Raw genomic sequence first — 17,138 nt, 5'->3', positions numbered from 1 at the left:
TGAATAGAAAGTCTCCACGCTGCCGCGCTGCTCTCCACTCTGTGTTTGCCCACTGTGTGCACCAGAGCTCCCTCCCGGCTCCCCATCTCCTAAGCAAATCCCACACACCTGTATCCCATCCTTCCTCAGATCACTTCCGGAATTGTCTGCTGAGCTTGAGTCTCATGGTTTGTGAGACACTCTCAAGCAGCTCACCCAAATCGGGTGGTGTCAGATGGTGAAAGTCTGAGGGGTCTAGGTCAGGGTCACTTGGAAACAAGTTCTTGGGGGAGCAGAGCAACTTTCTTCTCTACTTCGAAGAACATGATAAAGCACCCCTAGACTCACTGGTTTCGAGTTCTAGGGAAGCAGATATTGATGACTCAACAGAGGAAAGAATTGTGTAATCATTGCTTTAGTCAGGGGTTAGCAAACTATGGTCAACAGGCCAACTCTGGCCCCCTGTCTGTTTTTTTAAATAAAGTTTTATTGGCATGCAGCCACATCCATTTGCTCACAGACCGCCTGTGGCTGCTTCCTCTCTATAATGGCAGAGAGTTGAGTCATTGCAACAGATCAGATGGCTCCTAGAGCTGAAAATATCTGCCATCTGGTCCTTTACACAAAGGTTTGCTTGCTGACCATGTTGGACTTAGTGGAGGGATGAAAGGGATGGTCTTACATGAGCGTGCTTCCAGCACAGGGAGCATGGAACCCAGTGGCAGTCTGTCTGGATGTTTTAAAAGAGGCTTCTTTGTGATAGTTCATGATTATCTTGCAACATAATATCTGTCTCCTCATCCCTAGTGTGGTTAACTTGGGGAAGTTTGCTTTGTCCAAGTAGAGGGGGCTATGGCTTGTTCACAGCCCAAGAATGCAGGAGCACACAGGATGCTGTAACACCAGCTTTTCTGACTTGTTAGTGATAGACTGGGTTAGGGAAGGTTGCCTTTGGACCACATGGGCTGGGCATGCCACTCAATTCATGGAAAGTGACTCAGAAAAGTTTAAGGTTTCACCAAGACTGTCTAAGAGGTGAGGAGGAAGTTCTTTCAGAACATAAGGGTACTAGGGTGGTGATTTCATTCTGTTCTTTTTTATTTGTGGAATTTTTCAACGGCACGAATGTTTTGTGTCTATTAAAAGCAGATTTGTATGCATTTTATTACAATGATTAAGATTTTAAAGTCTTAATAGTATTAATACTATACAATCTACAAAAAGATTTGAGCATCTTATAAGCCCTGATAATTATGCCTCGCTCTAAGAAACATGGCTATCTGGAAAGCCACATTATAAACTTTAATATTATAAATGTACTTTCTGTTTAGAAATAATTCTTGGAGAGTCTCCTTTAAGAATGGATTCCTAGGCCAGGCACAGGGGTTCATGCCTATAATCCCAGCACTTTGGGAGGCTGGGAAGATTGCTTGAGCCCTGGAGTTCAGTACCAGCCTGGGCAACATAGTGAGACCCCATCTGTACAAAAAACATTTAGCTGGGCATGGTGATGCAACCTGTAGTTGCAGTTATTTGGGAGGCTGGGTTGGGAGGATCACTTGAGCCCAGGAGGTCAAGGCTGCAGTGAGCTATGATGGTGCCACTGCACTCCAGCCTGGGTGACAGTGAGACCCTCTCTCATAAATAAATACATAAATACATAAATAAATAAATAATAAACAAAAATGAAAAAACAGGATTCCTAGAGCACAGCCAGCATGCAGATCTTGTTTTCTAAGGCTTTTCTCCAATAAAAGGAACCAGGGCTCCTCAGAGGAATGGCTGAGTCTAGGGTTGGGGCAGGAACTGTACAAGATGAGCCTGGAGTATCTTATAGTGCCAGAAAATAAGTGCTCAAATACACCCATAAGTAAACCCAGCAGTGACAACAGTGTGGATATGTCATAGGGACACAGGAGCCAACAGTGACCAAAGGCAGAACAAGTTAAGCAGCAAAATTAATTAGTAGTGGATTATAATCCAATATATAAAATGAATCCACAGCCCAGACTGATAACATGGAATGGTTGAATAAATTAACCAATGAAGAATAGAGAAATCTGCTGTGCAGAAAATTGCAAATACTTTATGTAGCTACTCTGCCCTTAAGGAGGTGGAGCATAGCTCCCCACACTCAGTGTGGGCTGCCAACAGTAAGCTCCCTCCAAAGAGTACAGTGTGGCAAGGGGGGCCGAGGAGAGGAACGTCACAGTGGAGAAACTGGTGTCTACCGACTTCACCAAGTGATCAGGGTCAACGTTGACAGGTAAGTCATGTTGACAGCATGCCCCTTGATATCATAGAATGACAATGGCACTTCACTTCCATGGTCTCTCTCCCAGAAGTCCCAGGCTAATCATAAAAACACATCAGACAGTTCCCAATGGAGAGACATGCTGCGAAATGCCGGAACAGACCTCTTCAAAACTATTAAGGTCATCAAAAACAAGGAAAGCCTGAGAAACTATCATAGCCTATTCAGGCTGCTATAATAAAATACCTAAGATTATATGACTTATAAACAGCAGAAATATATTTGTCACAGTTTTGGAGGCTGGGAAGTGTAAGATCGAGGCACTGGTAGATTTGGTGTCTGGTGAAGGTGCTTTCTGCCTCACAAATGGCTGTCTCTCTGCTGCGTCCTCACATGGTGGAAGGGGAGGGGGAGCTCTGAGGGGTCCCTTTTATAAGGGCACTAATCCCATTCACAAGAGCTCCATCCTCATGACCTCATCACCTCCCAGAGGCCCCACCTCCTAACACCATCACCTGGGGGTTAGATTTCAACATAAGAATTTGGGAGTGGGGGGCACAAATGTTCAGTCTAAAGCTATAGCACCCTCACAGCAAAAGGAGTCTGAGGAAGCAGGCTTGAGTATGATGCAGTACCTGGATGAGGTTCAAGGACAGAAAGAGAACATTGAGTAAAAAGAAAATTGGAATAAAGTGTGACCTTTAGTTAATATTAATGTACCAATATTGATTCATTAACTATGACAAACACACCCCATAGTAAGTCAGATGTTAATAATAGGGGGAAGCGGGTAGAGGGCATATGAGAGCTCTCTCCCGCCTGTTGCAATTTTTTAGTAATCTAAACCCATTCTAAAATGAGATGCTGGCCAGGCGCAATGGGTCATGCTTGTAATCCAAGCACTTTGGGAGGTTGAGGCAGGAGGATTGCTTGAAGCCAGGGGTTTGAGACCAGCTTGGGCAACACAGCAAGACCCTGGCCAGGTGCAGTGGCTCACGCCTGTAATCCCAGCACTTTGGGAGGCTGAGGTGGGCGTATCACCTGAGGTCAGGAGTTCGAGACCAGCCTGGCCAACATGGTGAAACCCCGTCTCTAATAAAAATACAAAAATTAGCTGGGCATGGTGGCATGCACCTGTAATCTCAGCTACTCAGGAGGCTGAGGCAGGTGAATTCCTTGAACCCAGGAGGTGGAGGTTGCAGTGAGCTGAGATCACGCCACTGCATTTCAGCCTGGGTGACAGAGTGAGACTCCATCTCAAAAAAAAAAAAAGTGTAATGAAATATTTATTTTTTACAAATTTTTATGTAGAGATGGTGTCTTGCCATGTTACTCAGGCTGGTCTCCAATTCCTGGGCTCAAGCAATCCTCCTGCCTCAGCCTCCCAAAAGTGCTGTGGTTATAGGTGTGAGCCACCACACCCAGCCCTATAATAAAATATTTAATCAGCCATCAACTGATTGCTGTTCCGTATGTGGCCTGGCAGTATGTGTTGAGCATTTGAGTAAAGGAGATGGCCCAGGGTGAATGGCACCCTCTCTTAGAGACAGGAACATGTACTTGGTAAAGTAATACATGAAGATGAAAAGTACTGGAAAGAACGTGGGCTTTGGAGTCGAAGACACTGGCTCGAATCCTCATTCTGCTTCTCAGTGTAAGTGTGTCAGGTCCCCCCCAAGCTTGCTGAGCTCACAGCCCTGGATCATGGGGATGTGCAGAGCAACCTTGCCCGCAGACTTACTTACTTGCTTAAGGGATATAACATTAATGAATCAGCACAGTGCCTAAGGTCAAGTGTCAACATGCAAAAATAAAAAATCTAAAATAGCAGTGGTACAGTATATGCTGCAAAGCAGCTTATGTTATTTGGAGAAATGAGCAAGAGTTGGAAGTAACTGCTATGAATGTAGAAGAGGTTGACAGGAGCAGGTTGGAAAGAGAAACTCTGTCCTGGTGGCTAAGCCCAGGATGAGGGAGGGTGGGATAGGGCTGTGAGGCGCAGCACCTGGCAACGCTGCTTCCTGGAGGGGCTGTGGTGCTGAGGTCTGGGGCTGCATTAGGAGGGAGGTGGGGCGCAGGGACTTTAAATACACATCATTGTGAAATGGTGAATTGGGAAAGTCAGGTCCAGCCTGCCTTTGTCTTCTTCCCTGAGTGCCTTGCACACACTCAAACTTCCGGAAACACTTGTTAGTTGCTTGATGGGTTACATTCCTAATGAGTGTGTAACCAACCCAAGAATATATGGACATAGAATAGGCTGTTGAATGTTTTCTTTTGCTTCCTTATGGTTGTGGAGTTGAACTGTGTGTCACATGTGTTATAGGATTACCTAACATCACTAAATAGAGAAAGCTGTAACATCAGTGCAGTAGGCTTTCTATATTTCCCCGTTAAAATATAATAAGTGCTGGGCACAGTGGCTCACACCTGTAATCCCAACACTTTGGGAGGCTGAGGCAGGAAGATCTCTTGAGCCCAGGAGTTGGAGGCTACAGTGAGCCGTGATCATACCACTGCACTCCAGCCTGGGAGACAGAGCAAGATCCTGTCTCTGAACACACACACACACACACACACACACACACACACACAAAGGAAGACTGCCCCCCAAACCTTTTGGGGTTTTAAAGTACAAGACTTTTGGGGTTTAAGCACTAAAGTGTTGGAAATGTTCCCCACTGAGGCGAGGAGTTGCTGATGAAGTGATGGGAAATGCAAGCGGAGCCTTGAGCCGTGGAGGTGAAGGTTGACAGAGCCTGCGTGAGCTTGCCCATCAACAAGACAGCAGGCACAGACAGGCCAGCTGTTGTGAGCTTGGCTTTAGGACTCCATTCAGTAGGCAGGAGGAGAGCTGCAGCAGAGGCGGGCTGTAGGTCCCTGAAGCACATTGCTGCCTTCACAGCTGGGCAAGCTCCCATCCAGCGCGGTAAGCAGAGCCGGGTAAGGGACCCTTGCGTTTGCTCTCGGGGCAGTTCGTCCCAGATGGGACTGGTTTCAGGACGCCTGCGCCGTTTGTTAGGGGTTTGTAGTTCCCAGTGGCTCTTTTGTTCTGCTATCTTGAAAAGCAGGTTGCTTGTCAGCTCACAATGCTGTGGGTAAGGTCTGGCGAGGTCGGCGAATGTGTTCTCATTGTTTATTCTTCTGCCTGAAGATGAGAAATAATGCAAATCAGAGTGCAGATTCCGGCTCGAGCTCTGCAGGCATACACGGATGTGCGAGGGTATGCTCGCCGGTGCTGCATGTGTGCTTGTGGATGCCTGCAATTGTTGCAGCTTGGGATTCACAGTTAGCTGAAAGCACATTGGAACTGGAAGGCAGTGCTCTTAACACCGTGTTCTAGGCTGGAAGCTGTAGAGCCAGCATCTGCACTGATGGGACTGCAGCCCTTGGTATGTGGGACCCTTGCTCCGTGTGAGTTCTGCAGATGGGTTCCCTGAGGGAGCTGGCTGCAGGACGCCAGCATCGCATGAAGACTTGTCTGCCTTGTTTGCCTTTTCTTTTTCAGTAGCAGTAAGAAACAGGCATTCCCACTACTCAGGCATTGAATGCGGACATTGAGAAAAAATGGTGAGTCAGCTACATCCAAATGAAAAAAAAAGCGGCGAAATCAGGTGTGCATGTTTAGTCATGAGAAATATTCCCTGAGTGTTTTGCACATAGCCTGCTAATTGCAGTGAGATAATTTAAATAGAGAAAATGGAATCACCATGGTTCTTAGCATTTTCCAATTCTTTTATTTTCCTCTTTGGTGTGATTGTGACAGTTTAAGGGTTTTACTATACATGTGCTTTTTCCTCCCTTTTATGTTGTGATAAAAGAAAGAGATGATTAGTTTTGGCTATATTTCTAAATGGTTGGAATGCTTTTGCTTTACTAAAGGAAGCTTTTGTGTGTGCAGAGGGTCGATGCCATTTTTACAGGGAAATTGATGCATAAGTACGTGTGCACACACAGACTCTCTCTTTGGTCTGCATTTACTGACTCACATGAGTAGGTGTCATTTTGAAATACATGTTTTTAGCGGTTGTGCTAGTTGAAAGGTAAAAAGGCAAAGGAGTTTGAAGAAAGGCTTTTGGAAATCTACCTGGTAATGCTTACAACTAAACAGCCTACTGCCTTGTAGATGGTCTTAAGATTTATAAGATGAATGGAAAATAGTATTTTAATGTATCATATAAAAAAACTGAAGATTTGGTACCAAGTTGATGAATGGTTGGCATATTTCTTTTCATTACAGAATAGAACCTTTGAGGTCATACTCTACAAGTATTTCTTATTATTTTATTGTAGAAAAGTATTGCATGGGTGGTAGAGGCACATTTCTTTCTTTTGTCGCACATAGTAGCAAAAGCATTTTATACTTTGTCCCTTTCTCTTTCTGTCTCTGCCTCCCTCCGCGCCCCACGCCCCCCCACCACCCAAACCAACACCATACCTCTTAAGGAAAAAAATTGCAGGGGAATTCTCATCTACAGAGGCATGAACAACACACACAGAAGTGGTTTTTTACAGAGTGCTAGGAATAACCATACATGTTGTTGTCAAGCATATAGGCTGCAGAAGGCTCTGTTGCCCAGCCAGGGGGACTAATGACCCTGGTGAGTGCACGCTGGCTGCTGCTTTTTTTGCATGGGCTGGCTGCAGAGTCTGCCTTTGGATTTTGGAGGTTGAGGAAGGAAGGGAATATTTTATATGGCCTTTGGAATACATTTACTTTATACTACGTTTAATTTTTTACCTTTTATGTGCATTACATTTTTAAGAAGACCAGGGTGGGGGAGCAGTGGGAAGAAGCTGTCTTGTATCCACCCATCTTTCCCCTGTCCTCGGGCACTGATTTCCAGCTGGCTTTTCCTAGAGCAAGTAAGATAGTTGGGTCATTTCTGGAAGGCTTGTAGACATCCCTGGATGTCTGAAGAGGTCCTAGAGTTATTTACTTGTTTACCTTTAAAACATATTTGCAGACTCCTTATTTAAAATTCCTGAAAGTTCACAGTGCCTCTTCACATGTATACCTTGGGTCCTACTATGCGGGTACCGTCTTGATTTTATAATGAAGCAAACTGGGGGTGGGGTGACCGGATTCTCACAGCCAGTTAGTGAAGAGCCCTCGTGGGGCAGCATGGCTGATTTTCAGTCTGGTGGGCTCCTGTGGACTAACGGGCCAAGGTCCTCCAGGTAAGGCTGAATGTAGAACTGGCCCCAGAATTCCCAGTTATTCTCTTAGTAACTTTCACATCCCTTATCTAGTGTGCTGCCAGTGCAGTGAGAAGGAATTTCAGTTTGGACTTCTGGGGGTGAAGTACAGAAACCCGTCAACCAGGCGGAGACAGCATGTGTGCTCCTCAGCCTGCATTGTTGTGGCTTGTGAAGCCACCTAACCATTCTGACCTTCCATTTCTTTGTCAATAAAACAAGGGGCACAGATTAAATTATTTCTTATTTAAAAATTGTTTATTTTTTATTTTTACCATTACCTTGATCTTGAAGATTAAATTATTTCCAAGGTACCTTCCAGCTGTAGTCATTTTTGGTTCTTAGGGAGAGAAGCCAGGGACTCAAATTTCTCTTCAGTCATATTTCCAGCTCTGTGGGGTGATTTGTGGCTGCACTGTTTTGCTCATTTGCCATCATTGTTTCCAGGAACAAAAGCATATGAATATATATGAGATACACGCACAGGTGTAATAGCTTCGATATCCATTTACAAATAAAATCAGCTCTGTCAGCAAACTCCATTTTCTGCCAACAGGGTTTTGTTGACGGGAATGCCCTTGACAGCTAAACCTACTTCGGTCTTCTTGTGGTAATGCCTCATAAAGCCACTCACTGACAAGGTGCTCTTGGGTATAACTTGCATGAAATTTGTTATAAAATTATTCTGTTAAAAAAAATCTGGCCGTTGGACCCTTAAATGTACTTGAAGGCCATTAAGGGTGAAAAAAAAAAAACAACTAGAAATTCTAGGGAAATTTTCAACGTTTATAGACGTGTGTGTGTACACATATGTACATACCCATACACATATATGTACTACACACATTTTCTATAGTAATTATGCATATAAAGTTACGTCATGTACAACAAATATCTGAAGCCTATTGGATAAACAGTCCATTTCTGATTCTAATTCAGCTGAGTTAGATGATAGGCAGGCAATAATCTGAGATGGGAGGTTTCCACAATTTGGGGTCACATGCAATTGTGATAAAAGGAAGGTTGAGATTTTCTCTTAATTTATGAAGCTGATATGCTATTCTAACTAGTTTTTATTATATCTTACCACAGGGCCACCCAAAATTCAAAATTACTCCTGATTTTGTAAGCTTCACATATGTTTTTGAGAATGAGGTTTTATACTAATCTGAGATTATAGCTTTCAAGGCTGTGATACATAGTTTTTATTAACATTTCCTATTTTAAAAATCAATTTTGCTAATTAAAACCTTTTTATTAAGAATATGTAGAAGTTCTGGGAAGCAGAGTGAAGATATTACAAATCACCCTCAATCCTATCACCCAGAGTCTCCACTGTGGAACATGGAAGTGTATCTGCTTTGAAGTCCTTGCAAATGTATGTTTTTACACATGCAATTATATTACACATACTGTATGTAAGCTGCCTTTTTCTGTAACTTGTATGTGTATAGTGCGTGACATTCTAAAATCTAACAACCCTGTAGCCATACTGTGGACATTTAGGGCTGCTGTTGGTATTTGACAGTTGTAAATAATACTGCAGCAGATATCTGCAGTGAAATGCTTGTGCTCTTCTGTGTTGATTTCCTTGGGATACAATTCTAGACATGGAATTGCTAGGCAGGCTTTAGAAAATATCACCATGTTTCCCTCCAAAAAGTGTGTGCTTACTATTTACATTCTAGGCACCGATCTCCAGGGCAGTCCTAGTTCTCCCAAAACTTTGTCAATATTAGACATATTTAAAATTCTGTGGTTTGATAGGCAAAAAAGTTATTTCATTTTTAACTTGCATTTCTTCAGGGACTAGCAAAGTCAGACTTTTCTGGTGTACTGAGTGGCCATTTGTGTTTTTTCTTTTGTACATTACTCTTCAGGGCATGTTCATTTTCCTACTGAAGATGAGCCCTTTCTTTATTATTGTCATTTAGGTTGCAGATACATCCCTGCCGTGTGCTGTGTGCCTTCCAGATGTTAGTGGGTGGTTAGAGTTCGACTTTTTGGACACACAAGTGTGTTGAATTTTAGTGTTGTCACCCTTGCACCTGGAGCCTCTGTGTGGCCAGTTCTGCCTTTTGGTGGCTACTGGCTTCTGGTAGTTGTGCATTGCCATTACTGGTCTCTTGTTACCATATGTGCTGCAGAAGGTGTAACCACCAGGAGCTCTGTCAGCATGAATTCCCTAGGAGGTGTAGACATCCATCTCGGAAGGCTGGTAGGATAATTGTCTCTGTGGAAAAATTAAGAAATGGCCGGCTTTCCGACAACGCTAACTCATCATAGTTCCCTTCTTTTGCTCTGGTTGACGGGAAACTCGTGGTCCTATTGGAAGCACAACTGTAGGACCTCTGTACATTCTAGGGTCCGGTCTGCTCTTTGCATAAGGGTGCTTGCCCCTGCTTGTGCCTTTCTGCTTTTTGTTTACATTTGCTCTCACTGTGATGTTTTTATGTTCATTTTGATACTCAAGTTGTGTGTTTGTTTTCCTGCGTGAGACACTTCTAAACATTTCATCATTTAGGGTATACATAGATCAAAGTAAATAGGGACCACATAAACATATGTAGAAACACGTTCGGAACACCAAAGAGCTTCTCAGTCGCCAGTTAATATTGTGGTTCTTTTCTGTTGTTGTTGTTGTTGTTTTTGAGATGGAGTCTCGCTTTGTCACCCTGGCTGGAGTGCAGTGGTGCAATCTCAGCTCACTATAACCTTCGCCTCCCGGGTTCAACCAGTTCTTCTGCCTCAGCCTCCCGAGTAGCTGGGATTACAGGCATGCGCCACCAAGCCCAGCTAATGTTTTTTTGTATTTTTAGTAGAGACAGGGTTCACCATATTGGCCAGGCTGGTCTCGAACTCCTGACCTTGTGATCCGCCCGCCTCGGCCTCCCAAAGTGCTGGGATTATAGGCATGAGCCACCACGCCTGGCCAATATTGTTATTACATTGTTTTGTAGAAAAACTTAGTGACCTCATATTGTTCTTACCGGGCAAGTGAGCCTACCAGAATCTGTTTCTGTAGTAATTGTGGAAATGTGATGTTACAGTGGAAGAGGAGAGTTGGGACATGGCTCTGGAGTGGAGCTGGGGCTGTCCGCCTCTCACTTAGGATGGAGTCCTCTCCTAGGCCCTTCAGCTCCAGCACACTGGAAGTCTAAGGGATTTTGTTTGTCTGTTTGTTTGCCCCTATGTTTTAATCACCGCTAGGATCAGAAGAACTGCAGTCTCTGTGAACAGGTCTTCAGGTGACATCAGTGTGTTATCTCCCTGGTTAACAATTAGCATTCCCGAGGTCGGGTGCTGTGCTGCATGCAAAGTTGAAGCAGGCACAGATAGAACCTTCCTTGAAGGAGTTTGTCCTATATTAATAGTGAAGATAATACATAAATTGTTCTAGCCAGTTTACACTGGTAAAACAAATTACCATAGACTGGGAGGCTTAAACAACAGACATTTATTGCTCACGGTTCTTCTGGTGGCTGGTAGTCCAATGTCAAGGTGCTGGCCTGTGGATTCCTGGTTCATAGATGGCACTTTCTACCTGTGTCCTCACATGAGGGAAAGCAGAGAGAGGAAGCAAGCTCTCTTGCCTATCTTTTTTTTTTTTTGAGACAGGGTCTGGTTCTGCCACTCCAGGCTGGAGTGCAGTGGTGCAATCACAGCTCACTGCAGCCTCAAACTCCCAAACTCCTAGGCTCAAGCAATCTTCCCACCTCAGCCTCCTGAGTAGCTGGGACTTTAAGCATGTACCACCATGCCTGGCTAATTTTGTTTGTTTCTGTAGAGATGGAGTCTCATTATGTTGGCCAGGAGGGTCTCAAGCTCCCGGCCTCAAGCAGTCCTCCCACTTTGGCCTCCCAAAGTGCTGGGATTACAGGCATGAGCCACAATGCCATCCTTGAGTACTTCTTATGAGGGTACTAATCCATTCATGAGGGCTTCACCCTCCTGACTGCATCACCTTCAAAAGGCTCCACCTGTTAATCCCATCCCATTGGGGTTAGGATTTCAACTTACGGATTTGGGAGACAGGGCACAGGCATTCAGACCACAACATAAATGTGAATGGCTGAGGAGCATGGGAGTCAGAAGGCCTGAGCACATCAGGTTGCCTGCTTTGCTTTCTGCTCCTTTCCTCTCTCTTCCCTCCTCCCTTCCTTTGTTTCTTCATTCCTTCTTTCCTGTTGACTCAGTGAGCTTTTGCTGCAACCTGCTTTGTGCCAGGCATTGTGTTGGACCTGGAATACAGAGGTAGATTAGGCAGGAGTGAGCACAGTCATTTCAGCCAGGAGGAAAGATACTAAATGAAAATACCACAGAATGGTGAAGTACTGTCTAGGAATCAACAGGTAGAGATTCAGTACTGTGCAAGTTCAGAGAAGAAAGGCATATCTGTGTCAACAGGTCCAGGAAATGTTTCATGGAGGAGGTTGCTTTTTTTTTTTTTTTTTTTTTGAGACGGAGTCTCGCTCTGTTACCAGTCTGGAGTGCGGTGGCGCGATATTGGCTCACTGCAGCCTCCGCCTCCCCGGTTCAAGTGATTTTCCTGTGTTAGCCTCCCGAGTAGCTGGAACTACAGGCGCCTGCCACCATGCCCAGCTAATTTTTCTATTTTTAGTAGAGACAGGGTTTCACCATGTTGGGCAGGATGGTCTTGATCTCCTGACCTCGTGATCTACCCACCCTCGGCCTCCCGAAGTGCTGGGATTACAGGCATGAGCCACCATGCCCGGCCCCGCATTTCACTGGATCTTCAGAACAAGAATGGCTTCCTTGGGGAGGGTCCCAAAGAGTGCGAATCAAAACAGAGATCTGGGAACCACCAGGCATGCACAGGTAGGGCAGGGCATCTCAACTCACTGCAGCTCATCAGACAGTACATCTTAACTCACTATAACTCATCAGACAGACATCTCAGATCACTACAGCTCATCAGACAGACATCTCAGATCACTACAGCTCATCAGACAGACATCTCAGATCACTACAGCTCGTCGGACAGACATCTCAACTCACTACAACTCATCAGACAGACATCTCAACTCACTACAGCTCATCAGACAGTATATCTCAAATCACTACAGCTCATCAGACAGTATATCTCAGATCACTACAGCTCATCAGACAGACATCTCAACTCACTACAACTCATCAGACAGACATCTCAGATCACTACAGCTCATCAGACAGACATCTCAACTCGCTACAACTCATCAGACAGACATCTCAACTCACTACAGCTCATCAGACAGACAACTCACTACAGCTCATCAGACAGACAAATCACTACAACTCGTCAGACAACTCACTACAACTCATCAAACAGACATCTCAACTCACTACAACTCATCAGACAGACATCTCAACTCACTACAACTCATCAGACAGACAAATCACTACAACTCGTCAGACAACTCACTACAACTCATCAGACAGACATCTCAACTCACTGCAACTCATCAGACAGACATCTCAGATCACTACAGCTCCTCAGACAGACATCTTAACTCGCTACAACTCATCAGACATACATCTCAACTCACTACAGCTCATCAGACAGACATCTCAGATCACTACAGCTCATCAGACAGACAAATCACTACAACTCATCAGACAACTCACTACAACTCATCAAACAGACATCTCAACTCACTACAACTCATCAGACAGACATCTCAAATCACTACAGCTCATCAGACAGACATCTCAACTCGCTACAACTCATCAGACAGACATCTCAACTCACTACAACTCATCAGACAGACATCTCAACCCACTACAGCTCATCAGACAGACAAATCACTACAACTTGTCAGACAACTCACTACAACTCATCAGACAGACATCTCAACCCACTACAGCTCATCAGACAGACAAATCACTACAACTCGTCAGACAACTCACTACAACTCATCAGACAGACATCTCAACTCACTACAACTCATCAGACAAATCACTACAACTCGTCAGACAACTCACTACAACTCATCAAACAGACATCTCAACTCACTACAACTCATCAGACAGACATCTCAAATCACTACAGCTCATCAGACAGTATATCTCAACTCACCACAATTCATCAGACAGACATCTTAGCTCACTACAACTCATCAGACAGTACCTCTCAAGTCATTGAGTTTTATGGTCTGTGACTGATACCCCGATAGAGTTGTAGAGGTGAAAAGAGTACAGGTGAAAGTGTTCGGTAATATGAACACCTCCTAGATCCATCCTAGATGTCTAGAAATTCACACACACACAATTCACACACACATTTGTGGCTCAGAAGAGCATGTAGGTGTAGGGAACAAGGTGTAAGGTGAACCCAAATTCATACGTTGCTTGTTACCTCTGCCCAGACCTTAGTAGCTTTAAGCTTTTGTCAATAATAGATTATACCTTGTAAGTATTACACAGCCCAGATACTTCTAAAACTGTTATTGAGGTAAATGAAAATGTCTGCCACAGTAAGATAGTATTTATCACAGGGATTCAGATATGATTTTTTTTCTCTTTTAATCTAAAGAAATATAGTAATGAAAAAAAAAGTCAGCTAATATGCTATAAGCAATTGTTGGGAATCTTGGCATGAAATTCAGTTAGGGTACCGATTGTATCCATATCAAATTTTTAGAAGCGGATACTCTGATGTGTTTATGAGTTTTATTTCTGGTCTGCTTCCTACTCCTCAAAATTCCCTGTGTATACATTGAAAACAAAAAGCCAGCCACAGATCACTTGATCATTACAGCGTAAAGAGTAGAATAATTGTGTTAGTTACCTTGCTGCATAACAAATCATCCACCAATTTGGTGGCTTCAACACCACTAAACATTTATTATCTCATACACTTTCTGAGGGTTAGGGAGGAGGTTAACTGGGTTATTGTGGCTCAGCATCTCCTGAGATTGCAGTCAACATGTGGGCCAGGACAGCAGTCTTCCAAAGGCTTGCTTGGAGCTAGAGGATCCGCTTCCAAGAGGGCACCCATATGTCTGTTGGCAAGAGGCCTCAGTTCCTCCCCACATGGATCTCCCTATAGGGCTGCTTGAGTGTCCTCACAACATGGTAGTTGGCTTCCCCACTGTGAGTTATCCTCAGGAGAGAGGAAGGAGGAAGTTGCAGTGCCTGTGTGGTCTGGTCTCAGAAGTCACACGCTTCTGCCGTACATTTTTAAACCAATTTATTGAGGTATGATTGACATACAAAAGGCTATACATATTTAATGTATACAACTTGATGAATTTGGAGATAAGTATCTATATGCCTGTGAAATCATCACCACAATCAGTGCCTTAAATGGATCCATCACCTCTAAAAGTTTTCTCCCACCCTGTCAACCCTCTTTTTTTGTTGTTGTCATTGATAAGATCTACCCTCTTATCAAATTTGTAAATGTACAATACATAATTATTAACTACAGATGCTATGCTGTGCTGTGCAGTAGGTCTCTGGGACTGATTCATCTCGTGTAATTGAAACTTTGTGCCCTCTCACCAATCTGCCTGTTTCCCCTTCCCCCATCCCCTGACAACCACCATTCATTCTATTTGAATGTTTAAAATTCTTCACGTATGTGGGACCGTGTGGCACTTGTCTTTCTGTGCCTGGCTTGTCCCACTTAGCATAATGTCCTGTAGCTCATCCATGTTGTCACAAATGGCAAGATTTCCCTCCTTTTTAAGTTTTTTCTATTCCTCTATATGCACACATCACATTTTCTTTATTCACTCATCTGTCAATGTCTGCTTAGGTGGCTTCCATGCCTTGGCATTCACAGTATACATAGTTCACACAAGTGAACTATTCACAATAGTTCATGTTGTAGTGAACATGTGAGTTCTGCCATATTTTGCTTGTTCAAAAGGAGTCAGAGTCCGGCCTACTTCTAACAAGCTCCATTTGTTTGAAGGAAGGAGTTTCAAAGGAATTGTTGGGACTTCTTTGTTTGTTTTTTAGAAATGAGGTCTCTCTCTGTTGCCCAGGCTGGCATGCAGTGACACAGTCATGACTCAGTGCTTTGTTGAACTTCTGGATTCAAGTGATCCTCCCGCCTCAGCTTTCCGAGTAGCTGGGACTATAGGTGCATGCCACCATACTTGGCTAATTTTTTAAAAAACTTTTCTTTCGGTACCAGATCTTGCTATGTTGCCCAGGCTGGTCTCGAACTCCTGGCCTCAACTGATCCTCCTGCCTAGGCATCCCAAGTTGCTGGGACTCTAGGCATGAGCCACTGTGCCTGGCTGGTTTTGATAACTTTATACACCTCATAGTCAAAACAGTAAGTTCCAGAAAGCTCCTTTGTACTCTTCCCAATGAAACCCTGCCCCACAACCATCCCTCCCTGATGTGTGACCCTAGTGAGTGTTGCCTTTTCTTGGGCTTCAAGTAAACTGGACCCTGCGTGTGCATTCGTTGGCAGCTGACCCTTCATTCAGGGTCATGCCCCTGGGACCCATTCTCATTGCTGTGTCTCGGTAGTTTTTCTAAATTACTGGCTAGTGTTCCCTTCTGTGAATACAGCACCACTGGTTGATCCACTCACCAGTAGGTGGGCAGTGTTTGGCCAGCATGAATGAGGCTTGTGTCGTTTCTCTTGGATGAGAGTTGTTTCTCTGAGAGTGGCGGACTGGCTGGGTCGCAGGGCAGGTGTGTGAGAGTCTCCTTCCTCACACAGTTTCACTAGGACTCAGAGGCCATGGTCTTTTCTCTCCTGTGAAGGGCTTGAGACTTTCTGGAGTTGACTTCATGTAGGTGTCCTCAGCTGTTAATGAGGGACATGTGTGTGTTCCAATAACATTTCGTTTACAAAACCAGGAGGCAGTGGAGAGTTGGGCCTTGGTTTCTAGTTTGCAAACTCCAGGTCTAGAAGGTAAGACAAATATTAATTTTTAAAACCCACATGTCTTTAATTGCTCATTTTGAAAGCACTGTGAAGATAACACTAAGGGAGAGGGGATGGGGAGACTTTTTACATGTGTGTGGGGAGTCTGATGAATTTGTAAAACCTATGATTTTATAACTTTTCTGGCCTCTTTTTAGTTGCTACTGGAAGCAGTGGTACATATGTGAACCAGAGTGGACCTCCACAAGCTGTCTTTTGAAGTTGTTACAGTTAGCAGAGATGAAGTGGCCCAGGGTTCAAGAAGCCTTTCTGGCTGGAGGAACGTGGATCAGTCCCTCCAGGCCTGGAAGAGGGTGGGGGTGGGGGGGTGCACTCAATCTTACCATTTTCACAGATGAGAGTAATTTCATTTGAGAGGGGTATGCCAAGCCAGCGATGAAAACTTCAGGAAGAGCTTTGAATATCTAAAGGAAGTGGGTAGGAAAGTGGGAGGTTGGGAGTTCTGGAGGGAGAGTTCCTGTAAAGCAGAGATTCCCAGGGCTGGCTCAACATCCACATTGCTTGGATGGCTTTCCCTGAAACACAGGTTTGCAGGCATGCCAGCCCTTGCTGTTTCCCACCTCTGCCCAGGCCTGGCCCTCTCATCAAGGCAGGAGAGCCCAGCTCCCAGGGCTGACTTTCTGGAACCAAGAATGAGGCTCTCCAGGCACAGAGACAATAGAAGCCTGGAACAGATCCTCAAAATGTGTGTGCTGAAGACATACTCAGGGTCTGATACTTGAGGGGCCATCCCACATTATAATCTCCAAATCTAGGCAGGTTCTGTTACTGGGCATTAACCCCTCGAGAAATCAG

At 44.4% G+C, this 17,138-nt stretch overlaps 1 protein-coding gene across 5 annotated transcripts in view; it reads left to right on the top strand.

Annotated features, from left to right (window-relative positions):
• The window catches only part of SHROOM2 (shroom family member 2), a 164,335-nt gene that overhangs the window by 119,536 nt on the left and 27,661 nt on the right, over positions 1 to 17,138 (top strand). Inside the window, exon 1 of one of the 5 annotated variants that reach the window (XM_037986335.2) lies at positions 5,013 to 5,162. The exons of 3 other annotated variants lie outside the window; for them this stretch is intronic. The gene's annotated coding sequence lies outside the window, so the exon portion shown is untranslated. Of the gene's footprint in view, positions 1 to 5,012; positions 5,163 to 17,138 lie in introns of those variants that run through there. One more of the 5 variants, XM_037986333.2, reaches the window with a different exon arrangement.

This window comes from Chlorocebus sabaeus, chromosome X, assembly GCF_047675955.1.
Source record: "Chlorocebus sabaeus isolate Y175 chromosome X, mChlSab1.0.hap1, whole genome shotgun sequence".
Taxonomy (NCBI): domain Eukaryota; kingdom Metazoa; phylum Chordata; class Mammalia; order Primates; family Cercopithecidae; genus Chlorocebus; species Chlorocebus sabaeus.
This window is presented reverse-complemented; position numbering and strand designations above follow the sequence as displayed.